Here is a 15,457-nt window from a genome sequence, read left to right as displayed (position 1 = left end):
TTTCCTAGGTGTCTGTCACACCCCGCTGTCCATTTAATGAGGAATTACCGCCATCTTGTGGCTAACATAATTGAATGCAAATATACCTAATGCAATAGACAAGAGGAAAAAAAAGACTTTCCGGTGTTATTTACTCTATCTTTTCCCATTTTACTTGCAATTCACTCATTAAAGGGGCACTATAATAAACCGTGTTTTTCATTGAAAAGATATACCTTAGTTTTATGATGTTCAGGAAAATGATCTCTTTCTCACATTCCTTTGAAATCCAGCTGTAAATTTAAAGTGTTCTAAAGGATAAACTTGAGTCTACACAGGAGAGAAAATTATGTAGGCAACTAAACAGGGGCATTAATAATTTCTACTACCCAGTCCCCACTTCAGCAATTTATCTTCATTTTTTTAAATGTTAAGAATGTGTAGAAGGTAATAATTCAGTAGGTTCAAATATTTCTAACTTTGAGGTGACATGTTAGCCACACATCTCAATAGCCCATGTCAGCACCGGAAATTGGCCAAGACCTACTAATAACCAGAAACAGATTTGAAGCAAATGCTTCTCTCAGATCTGTATGGCATATGTTGTCTTCAATATTCTTTCCTTTGACATATGACAAATTTGCAAATTCTGCATTTCTAAGATGTGCATGGTACAGCGAATAAAACACTAGTAGTCAAATATAAATGAGTGCATCCAAGAGCACTCAACCGAGCTTCGCAGTTCTGAAACTGTAAAGCAAAAACAACCGTGCTTCCTTGTCAAAATGAGTGCAGTGCCTTTTAAAGCAAAAGTTAACTTTTTGAGCCAAGGTTATAAAGTACATTTACCGGCATGTATTTGATTGAAGGAAACACTTTAATAAAATCTTGTTATTCAAACAACTAGAGGTTCAAAAGGAATACAATTCGCCGTACTTCTCAAGTGTAAAATCTTTAATGTTAGGTTAAAAACACTCCACCTGGTGGTGGAAGGAATAGGGTAGCAGCTTTCTGCATAAGTCCGCAGAAAAAAAGATGGAATCAACAGAATACGCAAGTCTTGTTAGAAACCGTGTAAGATACTCCACTGCAGTTGGTGAACATCCTAAAAGCAAAATCCAGACAGAATCTGTCTCTCAATAAATCTTTTTCCCCCTTTCCATTCTAGTTAGGTATTGTTGGCTCTAAGCCATCTGATTTTACTGTGATTTATTAACTGCTATGCATTATATATGAGATTCAGGTTTGCTGAAGAGTTACCCTTCTGGTCATTGTTGCATACAAATCAGCTACTGTTAGAGAGGTCTATTGCATCATTTTATGTTGCTAGCACTTTTGTTAGGCAGTAGTACAATATGTAACTGGCAAAGAAAAACCCTGCTATTATATTTTCCCATATATGTTACTAGCACATGCAATGCATACCAACAACAAGAGTCCTTTGTTCTAGTCTGTTTGTAAAAAGAAGAAAAAGCATCCGGAAAAAAATGGATGACAAGAAATAAAAACCTGTTGTCTAAATCAAGGGATTGGTATTCTCCTAGTCATTGCTACAGCATTGAGCCATTTTTCCAGGTAAGACCAACTGAAACGTGAGAAAGAGCAATAATGTGAGCAAAACCAATTTACTCTTGGTAGGAAATTGGAAAAACGGTAGCAGAGATCTAAGCAGACCTGTCTCTGAAATATGCTACCACAAAGCAGTACTTCCCCACTCTTTATACATTGAGACATTTGATTAACTAAGTAATTCAACTCGAATTTCTAGGCCAGCTCTCAGCACAATGAAAGCTTGCCTTCAGCACCTTATTTTCAGGTTTGCTCCTTGGCAGCATAAACAATCAAGACAAAAGCAGCATATCACCTAATTGGCTTTGGTTTACCTACAATAAAAGAGAATGGAGGTTGTATTACATACCTAAAACAGAAAGGGAAAAATAGTGACTAGAAATAATCTTTGAAAGGTGGGGAGGGGGAATGCCTTCCTTCCTCTCTGATGCCTTCCTTTCCATCTGAAATGTTGCCATGCTACTCTAACCGCAAGCACTGCAGTTGACTTCAGTGTGGCATATGTTATGAAGTGTTTCTAAAGAAAGGAGTTTTTGTTAGGTAACAACATTTTGTCCAAGAAGAATGAGTTAAATATTCTGGACTCCTAGCTTTGGTAGGACTGCTCCAGGTGTACTAGAATCACATCTACTGAGACGTGTGACACCATTTTAAAACCTCTAGAATGTGGATGTAAATAAGTCTGTGTGTCTCTCTTTTTCAAACATTTTTAATCCATCTATGAGTGCATTTCCTAATTTTTAAATGGCTTGATTTGCTCTTATTAATTGAGTAACAGTAATAAGAAGATTGGTTGAAGCAGGGTCATGTTCAAGAGAATCAGGGTGAAAGAAGTTCTCAACTTAGTTTGATTTAAAAAGCATTTATCGGATGCCTGCTATATGCCTACCGATAATTTTGTACAGTTTTAAGCATAACAGAGAGGTGTGGCCTGTTACCTGAGACTAGAGATTCTTAATATTTTCAAGGGCCTTATTTTTTAAGATATTTTCAGTGTATAATGAGTTTTACCTCACAAAAACTGCCAGAGAGGAGATGTGTAGAAAGAAGATGTGGCCTTAAGGAGGGCAGGCAAAATGGTCCAGAGAACAAACTGCTCTAATGCCTGGGTTACTTTGAAAAGTATCAATTATAGGTTGTACTACCAAGACAAACCCACATTCTGCCACATCATCATTAAGACCTTGAAACTCTCAAGACTTTTCTAGTTTCCAGGACCAATGGTTTGAGAAATGCCCTAAAAACAAGACCACATTTTTGCGTCATACATCCTTCCCCCATTTTCCTTTATGGTCACATACTATTTTCTTCCCCAAAAGATAGATGTTTCAGAAATATGGAAACCTCATTTCATGAGAGAAACTATTAAATGGTATTATTAAACTAGAGAAACTAGTTTAATATTAATTATTAAACTAAAATAGAGACAGTATTAAATGTTCTGCTTTTCTTTGGGGAAAAAAACTAAACTAAAAGCACAAGAATCCCAGTTTTTAAAAGACCTTCAAAATGAGTAATTGAAAAATCGCATAAGCTCATTCCAAACTACTGCCCCATGTAGTTTGTACCTGTAGTATTTTTTTTAAATCGGTGTCTATGATTTCTATTTTTGGGTGGCTAACATAAGTTTAAATGAACTGCACAATCAGATACTGAACAGAGCAAGTACACAATATTTATTCCTGTGTCTATTTCTTCCAATGTCACTGTTTAAATTGATAAACATCATTTGGCTTTGGTAAGGTAGACCCTCAGATCTGGGGAAAATCCCTAATTAGGCTAAGTGGTACCTCTTCCAAGGACACCTGCTACCAAAAGTGTCAAATGTCCATAACAAAGCATGATTTTTCAGCTTTCAGAAACATTTTAATTATTATAGAAGTTTTTTTCCAAAAGGATAGAGTTACAAATTGAGATACTGCTTCCAACATTTTAGAACTGCAAAATCACTAACCTTACTCCACCTCTGTCTTTTCTTTTTATCTCTTCAATTATTTAGCACTCTATTATTTGAGAGGTTTAATGATTAAAACAAATGTAAACAATTGAGCAGCAAAGCATTATAATGCAGTAGAGACTGAAGGAAATTCTAAGATTTTCTCTTTGATGAGGAAGTGGCTTAGTTAATGTCCTCCACCTCAGTCGACCTTTGTAATATTTCCTTTAAAGATGGCGTCTCTACAGGATAAAGGGAAATGGATATTTCTCCAGCCGTGGACAACCATGACTGCTTATTGCAGACCACAGAGTCTGTAAGTGAAAACACGGGAGCTAGAGTGCAAGAGCTTAGCAGGAGCCTCTTTCTATCATTTGAATAAGGAATTTACCCTTTCTAATTCTTAATATGCTCATCTGTAAAACTGGCATAAAGATACCATCTTGCCTTTCACGGAGATTTGTGCTTTAATCAGATAATGCTTATATATATGTCTTAATATGAATGAAGTGGTCTAAAATGACAATACACTGCCAATTTTACTATATCAGTCTTCATTATAAATTATTTTTGCATATGTAGCACAGAACTTGGGATTGCATCATGACTAATTAATTAATGTAAACATTTTTAGATGTTTACAGACACACAAAAAAGTTTGTTTTGGTTTGCTTTATTCTATTTTATGGTACTGAGGAAACACACATAAATGGTTATTTAGCTTAATTCTATTAAATAAATCAGATTCAAAGATCCACATTTTCTAATAATCAAAGATAGGAAAAGAAACTTTTGTAAATGCGGATATAAGTAGCAATACATTTTTTGTGATGTTAAAGTTAACGGGCCACCTCTTTCAGCAACACTGAATTCGTGAAATAGGTGGATATTTATTGGCTCAGTCAACATCCAGTTGTGATTTTTAGGCAGGACTTAGATGTATAGAGGAGAGTAAGTATTCCAAATCTGTGGGGAAGAGGGGAAGGGGACTCTAAGAGTCTTAGAAACCTTACAACAGAATTTGACCCTCTTGTATCGTGAAAATGATTGGCTTTAAGTTACACAAATCTGCCTTATCATGCCTTGTGCCACTAGCAGGAATATAGAGCTGAATCCCACACGCTATATAGCATAATTCAATTTAATGCATTTCATATGTGCTATGCTACATTATAATGTGGTTTGCACACATTTAAAACAATTGTTACACATACCCTTTAGTATACATCTTTTGTTACGTTGTACGTTATTTACAGTCACTCGTAAATACACACGCAGAGAAATCAAACCAGGAGGCAGAAGTTGTTTTAATGTGATTATATTGGCACCTGATATGATGGTGCTTTGGACCATATTGACATGAGTGAGGATTCTATGTAGCAACTGTTCAATACCATCCGTTGGACTTCTCTGATAGACCACTTAACTATCTCAGCTTTTCCAGTGATCATCTCATTTATCTAGGATTATTGCACTGAATTTACTGTTTGGTTTTCTTCCAGAACTGAAATGTCAAGTCCAGTGTCATGTATGCAGTAGCTTTGTGCTGTGAGAGCTTCACAGATCCCCCAAAAGCTGCTAGCAGTTGATCTTTGGATAGAGCTAGAAATAAATAAATCCTCTTTAGCAGATCAATATTCATCCCATTTAATGCTTGATGTGAAACTTGTGGATTTGTGGTGGTAATTCTGATGTACAGCTAATCGTTGAAAATGGGCATTAGGGCTTTTATAGCATGGCAACATATTGTCAGGCAGGAAGGGAAAGAAGTGGTGAGTACAGCCCAGAAAAAAAAAAATGTAAATTTGTGTAAATTTGCTGCACATTTGGAATCCACTTGGGGTGCTTTATTATGCAATACCAGAAATTAATAATGCAGACACCAAATGTATCTGTACTGTCGAAGAAATTCCTACAATCTTCCTTGATTGGCCATTCTTCATGGTATTATGTATAAAAATGAAGTATCTAACCCATTTACTCTGGTGCTAAATAAATTGATATTGAATATTTTTCCATTACTTTTGTAATTACCAGTAATCACAGCACAGAAAACAGTTCAGCATAATAGCCAGAAATTTTCAGGAACAATGAGACTTTTGCACCAGAAGTGTGTACTGAGAGTGGAAGTACTCAATGAAAGGCGGGTAAAACAGCGTCCTGAACAATTAACTCAAACTTCACAAGAAAGACATCCTGCTAGTGATCAACATGAGTAATGTCAGTACTGATGCTTTCTTTTCTAGTCAGTGGTATGAAAGTTACATGTTAGACTTCCTTAGACTGCAAGGGTTAAATTTCTTCCTTTTTGATTTAACAGTTCTATTTTTTTTTTTTTTTTTTGCTCTAAATATATGATAATTCATACTGTCGTGGTGTTGGGAAAAGCAAGTCGATGCTGGACATTCTTTGCATGCAATAGCTTTCAGCCCAACCGCATAAGCTGCAATACAGTAATTTGTGGTTGCCAATGGTATACACATTTTCAACCATATTTCTCGATTATTAATTTAATATAATGCAAGCAAAATGTGCACATGAGCTCTGTGTGAAAACCTTGACTTCTGAACATTCTTACAGAATCAGGCTGCCTCAGCTGAATTTTACTGAGCATCTTATTTGTATAAAGGGATGCCTTTCTGAATAAAGCATGAGAAATATGCACTTACTGTAAGTATTGAAACTAGAGAACTGGTATTGATTTGTTTTCCCTGGAGAAATGATATTCTTTCTCAAATAGTAGGTTTTCATTTAAGTTTACTGAGATATGAAACATTATAATCTTTACATGGTGTGAGAGTTCATCAAGCTTAAAGCAAGCAGAGTAACATCTGCAGGCTCCAGATACTCAGTGGGCTGCCCAGGAGTGTCAGCTTCCCTTGTGCACGTCCTAAACTTTAGCACTGATAACTGATATTTTCCCAGATAGGGATCTCGGCTATCACAGTTCCCTTGGTTGGCAAAGGCGGAGAGGATAAGAAGGGTAAGCTATACTCACAAGATTTATCTGGTAAAGAGTAAATTAGTGAACAGGGTAGGAAAGGTATGTTTGTGCTTGAGGCCCTGAAAGTTGGGAAACAGTAAGGTGCAAGGCCCAAGATGACAACCGGGAACGTGTTTGGGTGTGTCTGTGATATGTACATCTGTGAGTTCAGGCCCACACATGTGGAAATGTGTTCATTTAGCCTAGATATGCAAAGAGGCATAGTAATATACGACTATGCAATCACTCACAGACACACTCTAGCTTTACTATGATATGTGTGTGTTTGTGCATGAGCACAAATACACAAATAGAAACATCTTGATTGCTTTCTAGGACTTGGAAAGGCTAATATATTTGAAAATATCTTCCCTGAAAATGAAAATTTCAGAAGTTTTTATGAATTCATGGACAGTGGAAGAACCAGAGGCTAGTCAGGAAAACTAAGCTGTCTTTTTACCTATTAAAATTTTGAGAAGATAAACAGGTCTTTGTGCTACACAGCAAATCTTTCAACTGAAGAATCTTGGGCCATTGCCTTTGCCATGAAAATTTTTATATTGATCTAAAATTACATATAAGTCAGGGATTTTGCATTTCTCTTTTCTATCCAGGAAATAAATATTTTCCAGGTTCTAAATGTTTAATTTTAAGAGATTATTATTAAGGACTTCTCAGCTTGCACATTATTTGACAAACTTGGTCACCAGAAAACTGGTAAGAAATAATATTATTTTATTTCCCATGATGGTTATTTTCTCTCATTTAAATTCTAGTAGGTTCTACCCATGCAGCGTCTTAGGTCTAAAGACAAACTATGCCCATGCAAAAGGTGGAACAAGTTGCTATATATTCTCCCCATAGTTATTATGTTGCTCATCTAGAGAGGAAAAACTTTGAAAAAAAATCTAATTTTACTAAGTTTACCATTTGTGTATTTGTTAGCTACTCTGAAACCAAAAGACAAACTACGTACTTTTGCCAGTTAATCTTTCCTTACATTTACAATTTTCCTACCCATTTATTGCTTTGACAAACAATAAACTACAATTATTTACAATTTATTCATTATAATCTATTATAATTAATTAAATTGCCATTAAATAATTTAATTAATTAAAATTTAACAATAAATAAACAACAGAGCTATGCTAATTTCCATAGATCAGAGTCTACCAGTTGAGCCACAGATTAGTGAGAATTTACTAAGCACTGACTACATAGTCACTGGGTGTGGAAGGAATAAAAATAATATACCTGGTCTCTGCCCATAAGAAAATTACATTCATTTATGTGAAACAAAACTACCCACTCTGAACACTCCACAGAAAGATTTAAGAATTCCTGCACAACCTATTCAGCTCCCTAAATTTCCACAAGTTTCTACTAGAAATTAGTTGATTGGGTAGCACCTAAATGTATAAGGAGGAGAAACTTCAAGGGAAAACTCAACAACTCAGAAACTCTCCTTAGTTGCATTAGTAGAGGAGTCACCTTAGGGGGAGAAAATGTGCCTGGGATAAATTCCTTTTGAGCAAATATAGTATTTATTATTGAACTGAAAATCATGTTACAGTAATGGGGTAAAGCCTACCTTTCATCTTTTTAAAATAATAGGCTTCATAGATAACATATACCTCCAATATCTTCTTGGTATAGTAGCATAAAAATTAAACATTTTTAATCTAACCTTCTAAAAATTCTCATCGTATCTGTAGTGAAATCATGATGGTCTGGGTAAAAACCAGGAATATTAACAGTTAGACCAAATAGATCCATTCTCTCTTGGAAGCTTTCCTATTGTGAAATGTCTTTCATGGTCTACACAACTTGTGAGTCACTGGTAAACTAACATTCTATCAGTGCAACCACTCTGTGTAAATATAGTCTGTGATATTTTAACTAAAATTTGCCAGGAAAACTATTTAAATATGGAAGCTTTATTACTTTGCCTCACTTCCACTAATCCCTGTTAAAATATTATAAATAACACAGAGCTTAGAGTTACAAAACAGAGACCTAACAAGACTTAACCTAAAATATCTTTGTAAAAGATTCAAATAAAACCTTACAACAGATAAATAAATCAGTCTGCTTTGATCCATACGGATTACCTATAGTCCTTATTCCCCTTATCTTTAAAAAAAAAAAAAGAGAGAAGAAAAAAATCTTCACATTTTAAGTGAATCATTTTATAGGCTTTGCTTTCAGAGGAAGGGAAGGGAACAGAAGGAGAAGGAGGGGAGGGAAGTAGAGGGAAGGGAAGGCCCTGGGTTTTCATGATGTTTTTGTAGGTAACTCTTCTTCCAAGAAGAAAGAGTTTGATTTGCTCTAATGTGCTCTAATTTCACAAACCTGCAATGGCTTCTCATTGCTGGAATATGCGAGTGTTACTTGAAAAGCTGAGGGAAAAGACCTATGCCCTCTTTTTATGAAGACAATGAATGAATAGGATTTTACACCCAATGATAGAGAAACAGGGAGACACTTTGAAGTTCCAATCACTCAACAACAAGTTTTGGCATTCTTAGAAAATAATGAAAAGGATCTTTGCCGAAATATTATTTTGTTTTTGTTCTGCCTTCATTTCACATAGGCGGGTTCAGGCAGGAAGTACAGCCTGAACGGCTCAGCCAAATCTAGAGGGATTAGTTACAGCAAGAAGGCTGCTGTGTGAATCTGAGTCACTTTTTTTTTTTGTAAAATTCTAAAGAAAAAAAAACCACACACCCACTAATGTGACAAAATAGACATTTATGGTAAAATAACTGGTTAAAAGTTTTTATATAAAATCACTTAAAATCATTTGCAAATAATTATCTTTTTATGATAATGTTTTATTGGACTACATATAAAGACATAAGATTTCTTATTCATGAAGAAAATGTGATTTTAGTGATAACATTCAATTTTAAAACAATTTGGCATGGACTTTGTGCTTTCTTAACAATGGCATCACCAATTACTTTTAGAAATAAGTAATTGAGAACTGCAGGAGATCTGAACTAAGTAAACAAGGTGAGAGGGTTATCCCATCTCATTTAAGGATAACTAGGTGTTTATGATATAAATTTTCCATGGTAATTTGTGACTGAACCATGTATGGAATAAGAAAAATTAATTTTTAATAATATAAGTTTCTGGCTAAAATTACTCAAGTTGGAGGCCTAAAATAATCCATGTTTTCAAATATACCCAAAGCAAAGATTAATTCTAAAATATCAGTGAGAATTTTTTTTTGCTAAGCCTAAAATTCATCAGTCATTAAAATTTACCATTTTATCTTCTGGAGTCCAACCAACCTCCAAAATCTAGAAGCAAATTGACCAATTTAATTATAAAGTTAACTTCCCAAATTTTACCTCTGTTTCCTCTTACATTGTGTTCTCATTGTGTTTATACAGAAATGTTCTCCGACAATGGGGTAATACATTTATATGATTATAAGAAAGAAACCAAAACATTTTAATGGTAAGGAGGTCACAAAATTGTTTTGTAATTTTTCCCAAATTTTGGACCCAGAACCACTACACAAACCGATCAGTGCCAATAGTTCAAGAAAACACCTACAATCTGGATTGTATTGTAATGTTACAAACTTTTGTATTCTAATGTTACAAAAAGTATTTAAAGCATTTAGCTTCCCTGAAAAAACTCATGGATAGTAACAGGGTAACTCAACAGATCTGCTAACACATCTGTTTCTTATCCTGCATAGGAGTATTTCTCTTTTCTGCCTTATCATCACTTATCCACTTAACTAATAGATCATTGCTAATGATGATTTAATACAAAAAATTAGCAAACTCACTTGCCCAATTAATAAACAACTCTATTTTGTAGTTTTTATATATATTCGTTATTAAAAGGAGCTGATTGATTTTAACATTGCAAGAATTTCCATGATTTTGGTTGAAATTTTGTCTTGTGTTTGACTTAAGATATAAAAGCCCAACACAGTTTCATTTATTAATATATGAGATTAAGGAAAATACAGGCAGGAAAATAAAGAGTTAAACTATTTATTTGAAATTAAAATTAGTATGAATTCATTATTTTGCTATGTGCTTTACTTTAGAAATTGGACAATGCCATGCATATAGCAAGAAACAGAGCAAGTCAAGGAAGACTTTTTTTCCCTTTCCAATTACCCTGTTATTCAGTATGAAAGTGATTTTAGAAAAAAAAATAATTATCAAGATACATGTCTTAGTATGGATTCCCTTTGCATATGCAGAGACACAGAACCTCATCTATTTTCATTCTGTTAGATGAGTGGGCAAATTGTCTTGCCAAAATTGATTCAGTGGTTTCATTTAAAATTAAAAAACAAATTTTTAAAAATTACAGTGAAAAAAATAACTTAGATCAATAGCAGTTGCAGAGGTAAGCAGGTAGTGACATGCCCTTTTCACCCACTAAACATGTACCTATACACACACTTATGCACACGTTATGCATGAGACATTTACCCAGATATTTTGATGCTTTAGTTAATCAGAATTATTTAAAGTTTCGCTGTCCATGTGTCATCTCCTCTTATTGTATAACATGCAGTTACCATTTGATTTATTTTTAATTTTCCCATCTAGTTTTAGAGAAAAAACATTTGTCAGCATTTATTTACAGTAATAATTAGTTAATCCACATTCAACTTGTTTGCTGTCCATTTTGTAATCCTACATGTACTGAAGTTAAACAGATCTGGAGGCACAATATTAAGCACTAATCTTTATAATATAATTGAACAAAAATTGTGAGGTTTGGGGTCAATACATTGACATCCTTCTATTCTCTCAACTAAAAGGACAGCAGAGGGAGCCCCTGCATGACTTAAGAAAAATCAAAGGCAGGCAGGAGAAGATAGACTTTCAAGGGTGTGAAAGTAAGTGTGGTGCCCTCTGCTGGAGTCACTGGTATAAAGTTTAGATTTTAAGAAGAAATTTATAAACACTAAATTCCAAACTTACTCTTAGCATGCTTTATTAATCAGTCATCACAAAGATATAGTAGTATCTTCAAAGTAAAATTAAAAATTTTAATTAGTTTCATATATGTATACATATATATATATATACATACGCACACACCTTTTTTTTTTTTTTACATGATGTTTGGGGCTGATAAATCCAATAAGTTTCTGTGGAAAATCCCAACCTTTCAAATTTTTATCATCACTAAGATATCACATTAGTTTCTCAATAACTCCATAACTCCTACAAACTACGGAAACCTAATGAGCAATGCATTAACTATGGTATTCATATGACAACGATGCAAGAATGCATGTGAAGATAAAAAAAGATTTAGTGTGTGTGAAAGTTTCCACTTTAAAGGGCTTGGGACCAGGGTTTGTTTTGACTGCATGGCATAGTAAATAAATAAATATAAACCAAGTGACTTCTATGAGTTCTGCTAGGTACAAGGTCCTGGGGATACTGCAGTGAATTACCCTCAGTAAACCTGCATTTTAGTTTCATGAATAGATATCATCATTATGCCAATTATCAGATTCTTTCTTTAATGCTAATGGAACACACAAATACATATAAAGCTAAAACACTGTTAATCTGCCTGAGGCAGAACAAGATTTTATAGAAAATGCTGAAATTGTGTTTGTATGTGTGTATATATGTGAGTGATTCACTTTAACAGATAGTTCATAAAGGATTTGTAATCTTTTTCCTTTTTCTTATTTTCAAAGTTTTCCAAGCTTTCTCTCTTCCTTCTTTGAGGCTTCTCAGTTTGGGATTGTTGTATTCGTCATATCATCAAATAAATAAAATTTTTTATCTTCTTTAAGGTAGGGTGTTATAGGACTTACTAGTGAAAAAACCTAAAGGGACCAAGTTTATAACATAAGTATAACTATGGAAGGAACATGGTGTACTCTACAGAGTTCAAACTTAATATGAAGTCATTCGACTATCTTGTTCTCTCAAGCTCTTGCTTTCTCTATCGCTGATTATCTCTCGCTCTCCTAAAATGCTGTGTGGCAAGAATACCACACCTCTCCTCACTGAATTAACCCAAAGATTTCAGGCTCATCCATCCCCATTTACAAACTTATTAACCCATACTCTTCAATGTGCCCTCTCTGTGGGGAAACCTGATCTTTTCCCGTATGCCACTGATTCTTAGCTTTGTTCCTCTCTGAGTTGTGTAAATTGTTCCTTCTACCTGAAATTATCTTTCCCATTTTTGAAACTTCAAGGACTAATTAAAATACCACTTCTTCTTTGAAGTAGCCCTCATAACCAGTTTCCTTCACAACCAGAAGCCTTCACTGAACTCTCATAGTGCTTTATTTGAATCTCTTTCAGGACTTAACGTGTTTATCATATTTCTTTGTCATCTTTATTTGGTACAAGCCTAATGTGGCCTACTAGTAAGTTCTTTGAGGATTGGTGCATCTCTGGGAGTACGGAAAGTACTGAACAAGATGGAGTGTTTTGTAAATAAACTTTTAAAATTTTACACAAATAATCCCTTTTTCCAAGATCCTGTTCGGTAAAAATAAATATGTCTATCTGTGGGCCACTTTTTTTTCCACGAAAAGAAGCTATACTTTGGGAATTACATGAGGGAAATGCATGCTGTTAAAAGTTACATTACATTTATTAGAAAAGTGTTATTGGGAAAACTGAGAAGATTAAAATCTTAGTGCCTGGAATTAATATCTTAGTGCCTGAGCAATAACAGTATGGAAATAGCTCACTAATCTTTCATTTTAATATCTTGTAGCAACTTAGAGTTCACAAACAAAATTTACATGTGTTTTCTCATTTTATTATCAAAAGAAGATTTCAAGGTAGAAACTCTGGTTCAGCCCCACCTTTGCCATAAGAAAACTAAAACTGAAACTTGAATCTATGTAGTCAACAAGCAGCAGATTAGGGGCAAGAAATAATCTAAGCAACTCAACAATTTCTGAGTATTCAATGCCAGAAACTATCTTAGCACCTCATAACACTATCCTGAAGTTGAAAAGAAGAATAAGAGCTGGTTCTGTCTGGGCCACTGCCCCAAGATATTTCCATCTCTTCCTTGTTTGAGCTGAGCAAGATAAAGCACACTGTATCTCAGAGTGGGATTGGTTTGGCATTTTAAGGTATTTTGACTGCTCAGCAACTTTGGGAGACTCCTACAACCAAAACCCTGCAGCATTTCTCAGCACCCTTTTCCTCTTTTGCCCCAACATACCCAGCCTCCCCCAAAAGTGAGCACTATCCCTTCCATCTCCCAATCACCAGCTTCCCTCCGGAAGCTCAAGCTGTATCTTACGTCCTTGGAGAGCACTGAAACCAAAAAGCCGTTCCTGTGCCTGAGGTGCTCGCCTGAAATGCTGCCCTCCTCCAGTTGTTCTACCTTGTCTGAACTGAAAGACCATCAGGGAAATTGGGCATTACGCTGCCTGTACGTGGTCCAAGGTCTCTGATTTGTTTTAAGTGCCTTATAGAACAATGCCTGAGACCAGCCTGGTCCTACTGAATGAACCACACATTACACAGAATATTCCTTTTATGTTTTATTCACTAAGATTATTTAAGAAACACAGATTCAAATCATTATAATATTGATGAATATTTTAGCTTAATAAATAAGATGCTAACATGTTCAGCGCTTTAAAATACAATGCCTCGTTAGCCCTCACAACAAGTCAGTGAGAGGAAAACTACCAGTATTCCTATCTTAATTAAGAGAAAATTTAGACTTAGAGAGGTTAAAAAAACAAACAAACAAAAGCAACCGGTCAAAGTCCCAAAGTAGTCAGTAACAAGGCTGCCACTGGAATACTTTTCTTTCTGATTCCACAGTCTTTGCCCTTAAGTAGTCTTGGCTTTGTTATATTATCTCCTCTATGAAACAATAATATTACATCAAAAAAGGTCATTGTTTGAATTTGGGGGAAAAATGAACAGAAGGCTCTAAAAGAGTTCCTTTTGCTTAACATAATCTTTGCACTCTGCACCAGCCATCTGTCTGCATGACTTCCTTGAGAACAAATCATATAATCTCATATTTGTAGACCATGCTAACTGGTATTACTGTAAATTCATTCAATGTGATGGAAACTGTTTATATTTTTCTTCTTCAGGGAGACCACTGCTGGTCTGCACACATGTGCCTCTGTGCTTTTTGAAACATATACGAAAAAAACTATATATTTATATTTTACAATAATTTTCAACTTCAGAGTTCTTCCTATATTAAAAATTGTAGAGCAGAAATTTAGTCTTACTACTGCACTTTTCTTATTACCCTCAGGCTTTCTAATTACCAATAGATTAAGGATTAATACAAAAATACATAAAGTTATATAATTTATTATTATTATCAGAATTAACTTTAATTGAGGGCTTATATTTAATATATCTAAAAGGTAGATCCTTTATTATGGACAGGGAAGTAAGATTTGTGATCGTGTTTAAATAATTTGCCCAAAGACACAAAACAGAATGAGTCAGTAAGAATAAAACTCAGGCATTCGGATACTGAAGTTTACCTTCCCAAATTCAAATACTACTATTGAAAGGAAGGGAAAAGAGGATATTTCTTTTATAGATACATCCATTACAGTTAACATTGTTAGAAAATAACTTGGTTGTGAATACAGTATTTGTAGAAAAACTTCTGCATCTGAAACTAATATTGCTTTATGCAAGAAAAGTAACCCTCTAGTGAATAAATCTGTTAGTAAGCATAAAGAAGTAGCAAAGAGACACAATTTGTAAGTACATATAACAGAAATTAGACAAGTTAATAGGCCATACCTAAACAAAATTTCCATAAGTTAAGAAAAAAAAGCCAAAGTATTTCTCTTTATCCAACCTAATGTTACCCAAAAGAAACTGAAGTGGTTCACAAACAAACAAAAAATCCCCAAGTACAACTGAAACAAGAATTCAAGTCCAACTAGTCTGACTCCAGAACTCATGCTCTTATCATTATGGTTTTTGCCATCTTTATCATTAAACAGAATTTATTAT

This window comes from Dasypus novemcinctus, chromosome 1, assembly GCF_030445035.2.
Source record: "Dasypus novemcinctus isolate mDasNov1 chromosome 1, mDasNov1.1.hap2, whole genome shotgun sequence".
NCBI classification, from domain to species: domain Eukaryota; kingdom Metazoa; phylum Chordata; class Mammalia; order Cingulata; family Dasypodidae; genus Dasypus; species Dasypus novemcinctus.
This window is presented reverse-complemented; position numbering follows the sequence as displayed.